Source organism: Triticum urartu, chromosome 3A (assembly GCF_056163025.1).
Source record: "Triticum urartu cultivar PI428250 chromosome 3A, HENAU_Tu73, whole genome shotgun sequence".
Lineage (NCBI taxonomy): Eukaryota > Viridiplantae > Streptophyta > Magnoliopsida > Poales > Poaceae > Triticum > Triticum urartu.
Genome location: NC_141875.1, coordinates 728,684,257 through 728,689,900, shown reverse-complemented (window position 1 = coordinate 728,689,900; position 5,644 = coordinate 728,684,257). Strand labels below are relative to the sequence as shown.

The window sequence follows — 5,644 nt, the reverse complement described above, 5'->3', positions numbered from 1 at the left end:
CCAGAGCATCGCAACGCGCGGAGTCGGGCGTGGGGCCCATTCGTGTCACGGATGGAAGATCCAGATGACTTCTGAAATCCGACGGCCGTGGGCGCTCGCTACGGTAGTGGGCCGAGGAGCCCCGGATGTGATTAAAGGTTAAATTTTTGGGGACCTAAAATATTGCTGGAGAAACATTTGTGTTCCCTCAAAAAAAAAAGAGAGAGAGATTTGTGTGAAATGGTTGAGAGTAAAAGAAGGAAGTGGGCAAAAAAGAAAGGTTGTGGTGGAAGAATTTCCTTGAGCCAATCTAAGCATGGTTTACTGCAGTTTTGCATGAGAGTTTCCATGCAAATTCTCGGCTCCATGAACTTATGAATGAAGAAGCAAAAATGAAAGGTCGGAAAATAACAAAAATAGAGTCAATTACACGAAACCACTTTATTTACGTCGGTAAAACCGCTTAGTACTCCTCCCGGTCATTTTTAATCCACATATTAGATTTCTTCAGCTCTGACCAAATTTATAATTAGAAATTATCGACATTCACTATACAAAACAAATATAATATGAAAATATATTTTATGATGGATCTAATGATATTGGTTTAGTTTTATGAATGATAATATTTTCTTCTATAAATATGGTCAAACTTCAAAGACTTTTGACTTTGGAAAAATGTAATATGTGGAGTAAAAAGTACCGGGGGGAGTATGTCTGTAATTTCCTTCCATAAAGTTTATGCGATTACATTAGTGTTCCATGCGGAAACCACCTTTGACTGATTTCCGTTTCTACTTAATAGTTTTGACTAATTTTGTTTTAGATGTTTTTTTTTCGTCATAGTTTCTAGCTATGATTGACATTTTCTTTCACGCAAGATCAAGTGCATTATTTTCCCAATTCGCCACGTGACCAAGTGATTTCTGCAATGTTTGGCACTAGTGTTGTACTAACTTCGTGGAATACTTGTGCCATGATTGACGAGCTCGATGGACTAATTAATATCCAATAGACCAACTTACCAACAAATAAAAACGTTATTGGTTCAAAAGAATTAAATAAGGGCGTGGCTACGTCTCAGTTGACTATGATTTAACCAAGTCTCAGTCAAGTGACATAGTAGTATATAAGAAGAAGAAGAAGAAAAAAACGCTAAAATTTTCTTACACGGTTCTCCATGCAAGATCGAACGAATATAGCATAACAGTCTCAGTGGAATGAGACTTAGCAAAACTGATTAAGTGAAGATACTCCCGCAACGTAAGAAATTATATAAAAATGGTATTGATCCTGTGTCTGTTTGGGAAGTAGGTAGGAGGCAACCCACAGCAACTTTTTCACGACCATACAAACAAGCTTATGTTAACTGGTTAATACAGCTGATATTATGGAACAAAAATAATAAGATTTCGGCACGTTTCTAACAATCTGATTTGTGCTCATCGTAGCTATGGCTTTGTTGTGATACACGGAAGCGACGGTCATCGCCATCCCGCTCCATTACATTTATCTTGTGGACTGTGGTGTTGGTCGTATATCTGTCCTGGTATTGACGGTTGGACACAACGCGGCTGACAACCTATGTAGTCGCATATTTGTCATGGTGTTGGTTCTCGGACATGCGGGCGCGCCGGCCGTTGCCATCCCACTCGGCCAGAATTTTGTTGTAGTATTGTGGATCGATCGGACATGCGGACGCGATAACCATGGTAATCATCCCACCCAGTCGGACATATGTGGTGGTATTGGCGACTCAATACTTTGACGCGATCGCAATCGCTATGCAACCCAGCAGCATATGTGGCGCAGTTTTGGCGGCGGCGGAGGTAGGCTGCTTGGCCATCTCTCGCAACCACGTTTTGGTTGTTGTATCGGCGGTTGGATAGGGGGATGTAACCTTCTTCGATGCTCGTCCAGGACACGTTTTGATCGTAGTTGAGGCGGTCGTATCGGCCGTCGCGTGCAACGGCTCGGGAACAACAGTCTTTGCCGCACCTGATCCTGGGCGTGTAGAGGCCGCGGCGGTTGGACCCAACGGGAGCACGCGGCGGCTGGCCGTCGATAATGGAGGTAGCCGTCGGTGTGCTCGGACTTGGGATGCGGCGCGCGGCGGGAGGCGCCGAAGGGCTGCCAGCTCCCCAGCCGTCGGATGCGACGCCCGCACACCGTCGTCTGACGGATCATGTTTGTCTCCCCTCTCCGTGGCAGCACCGCCCGCGGCGCGAACGCAGCATCCTCGCAGCGCTCGCCGCTGGCACGCACGAACAGCCGCTCGCGCGAGGCGGATTCCCTCTCGCCGCACTCGCCGTCCGGCTTGCAGCAGCCAACATCCACCGCCGGCGAGCCGCATCGCCAGTCCGCTCGTTGAAGGAAGCCCTTGCAGCACCGCTGGGCACGTTCGGTTTCCTTTGTATCTATGGACTGTACTTCCTCACACGAGAGGTCCTTTTTTCTGTGCCCATGGGACGTACTCCCTCATGTATATATGATGCTGCATTGCCAGCTGCGAGACACGATCCGGACGCGATGACGCGTCAAACTCATCTACTCGAAAACGAGCCGGATCGGGCGCGCGTGATCGGCCGCTCCCACCCGGCACACGCTTCTCCATGTGGGCCGCAACCGCCTCCGCCTCCTTATCCACACTCGCCACCGCTGCGTCTTCCTCGCCCGCTCCTCCGACGCGCGCGGTACCTCGGCTCTCAGTGCCGCACGCAGCAACATCTTCTGCCCTCGTCCCATCTAGCTCCCGCAACACTAGTAAAAAAAGGGCCTTTATTTCGGTTCTGGAACCGGGACTAAAGAATCGGAACTAAATCCTCCCCCTTTAGTCCCAGTTTTTATTGGAACCGGGACTAAAGGCCCTCCACGTGGCCGCTGCCTGGAGGTCCACCTTTAGTCCCGATTAGTAACACCAACCGATACTAAAGGAAATTTTATAATTTTTTTTGAAATTTTTTTAGAATTTTTTTGAATTTTAAATTTCTGAATTATTTTAACTTCTAATCTCAAATCACCCTTCATCACTGCTCAATTTAACCTTTAATCTCCAATCACCCCTCATCATTCTAAATCATCTAACTTCCCGAACGGTCACCCGTCCTCTCACTACTCCAGACTGAGCACGCTTAACTTCCGGGTTCTATTCTCCCTCGTTTCCAAGTCTGCACTTGTTGTTTTCCGGACAATGGTAAGATGTCAATCCTATTAATCCTCAGGAATTTAGTTTGAGCATTAAGTCACACATTTCACTGTTTGAGTTTGAAACTATTGTTCTAAAAATCAATAATTATTTAGTAACACTAATATTTCTTGAATAAGTAGTTTGACCCTAGTCTGACCACAGTTTGACCATAGTTTGACCAGATTTGACCAAAATTCAAAAAACTGAAATAATTATTTAGTAACACTAATATTTCTTGAATAAGTAGTTTGACCATTGTTTGACCACAGTTTGACCATAGTTGACCAAAATTCAAAAAAAACTGAAATAATTATTTAGTAACATTAATATTCTTGAATAATTATTTAGTAACACTAATACTTCTTGAACAAGTAGTTTGACCAGATTTAACAAAAATTCAAAAAAAAACTGAAATTTGAGCATAACTTTTTTTCCTTTTAGAATTTGAGGATTCTAAAAATTTGCAAACAGGCCATAGGCTGTCAAAATCGGAAGCGGATTTTCGTTCTGAACATTTTGATATATTATACGTTTTTTCCGACATCGTATGCAAAAGTTATAGCCGTTTTACATTTTCCCTACATTTTTTGCAAAACATGTCCATATTTAAGTTTTTAAATTTTCCTAACTAGTAGATGTAGTAATATAACTACCTCTCGAAGGATTTTGTTTTTTGAAGTTTTTATCATTTTCTTTTATTTTTTCGAAACAAAAAAGACGATAGGGGGGGGGGGTAGAGTTTGAAAATGGGACCTTTAGTCCCGGTTTGAGACACAAACCGGGACTAAAGGGCTCAGGTGAACCGGGATTAATGCCTTAGCCGCACGAATCGGGACCAATGCTCACATTAGTCCCGTTTCGTGACTGAACCGGAACTAATGGGCTGACCCGGGCTGGACCTTTGCCCCCTTTTCTACTAGTGCTAGCCGCCCCTCTATCTTCTGCTCACTCACACTATGACGCACCGGGCTGCGTCGGGGAGGCCACCGATGCTGGCGACGTCGACCAGCCATGCTGCACCCGCGGGCCGCGGCCACCCGGTGCTGCGACGTCAACGTGGCCGGGGTTGGATCTCCTTGTCCAACCTTCGCCTTCTTCCCCATGCCCCCAGATTGTGCTTCAAATCATTGTTTTGGTGTCTCCTGGCAAGCAACCTCCGGTGATTTCCCGACCATAGTTACGACGACTCCATAACTCTAGATGGGCGTGTTGAGGTCCACACGCCATGGCACGTGTGGGGCAGAGGTGGTCGGAGACTACTGCTTGACGACGTAGTAGTACAACATTTGCAGCTACTCCGGCCAGGCTGGAGAGTGCATCGGGCAGTGACACCTGATGGGTCGTCATAGTTGCTAGCTCCATGCTCCTCTGTCTGTGGCGGTGCGCGTTGTGTTTCACTGAGTTGATCTTGCGGGCAGCCACCACCTTTGGATCCTTCGCCTTCGGCGGAACTTCAAACATCTTGATCGGGTCCATGCGGCGGTGGACCACGAAAGGTGGGGTAAATGACGGTGGCAATCAGAGATAGAGGGAGTGAAAGAACAGGAGAGTACTACCTCAGATAGTGCGGGAGAAAATAATTCTACACATGAACGGTCCAAAAATTTGGAGATACGTACATATCTTTATTTTTTATGAGAAACTCGTACCTCTCTTTATTTGTAGGTATAGATATAGATGAAAACATAAGAACATTATTTTTTGAGAGGCTGAGAGGCTGCTTCATGGATCTACAAAAACAGGAAAAATGAAAGGACGTTAAAATAAAAGGTTTGGAAAAATGGCACCTATTAATTAGTACTAACAATTACTAAAAATTCAAAAAGGGTAGTTTAGCTTTTTTCTTAATTAATTAGTACTCACAAAATAAGAAATGAAGGATGTCTTGAAGAATTTCCATGAGCCGATGTAAGCATGACTTAGTGCAGTTTACCAAAATACTGCTCCTTGCCTCCATAACAAAAGAGAAAAGAAGGGGGTGGGGGGTGGGGGGGCAGCTAAAAATAAAATAAAAAAGTATGACAGCTGTGGGGTTTGAATAAAATAAAAAAGTATGACAGCTGTGGGGTTTGAATAAAATAAAAAAGTATGACAGCTGTGGGGTTTGAATAAAATAAAAAAGTATGACAGCTGTGGGGTTTGAATAAAATAAAAAAGTATGACAGCTGTGGGGTTTGAACCCACACCCTTTCGGACCAGAGCCTAAATCTGGCGCCTTAGACCACTCGGCCAAACTGTCTTGGTTTATAATGTTGCACATTCTATTTTATATTCTCAGCATGATTTGTACTCTGTTTATCATTTTAGTGCACCACACAGCTTTCCAAACGATGAGAGCAACTACAGGGTAGGGTAATGTCTCAAAGTAAATTGATAAGTGAGTCATCTGACTTGGGCTGTTTTGGTGGTTATGATTTGAAGTACTTATATTCTGCGGTTAAGACCTGAAAGATGCGCTGACGTCGATTTCATCATTCT

General features: G+C 44.5%; 1 non-coding gene across 1 annotated transcript; it reads right to left on the bottom strand.

The window, feature by feature from the left end:
• Positions 1-5,325: 5,325 nt before the first annotated feature.
• Positions 5,326-5,405, bottom strand: TRNAL-UAG (transfer RNA leucine (anticodon UAG)). Its single transcript has one exon. It is a non-coding gene; the product is annotated as a tRNA-Leu (tRNA).
• Between the last annotated feature and the right edge of the window lie 239 nt (positions 5,406-5,644).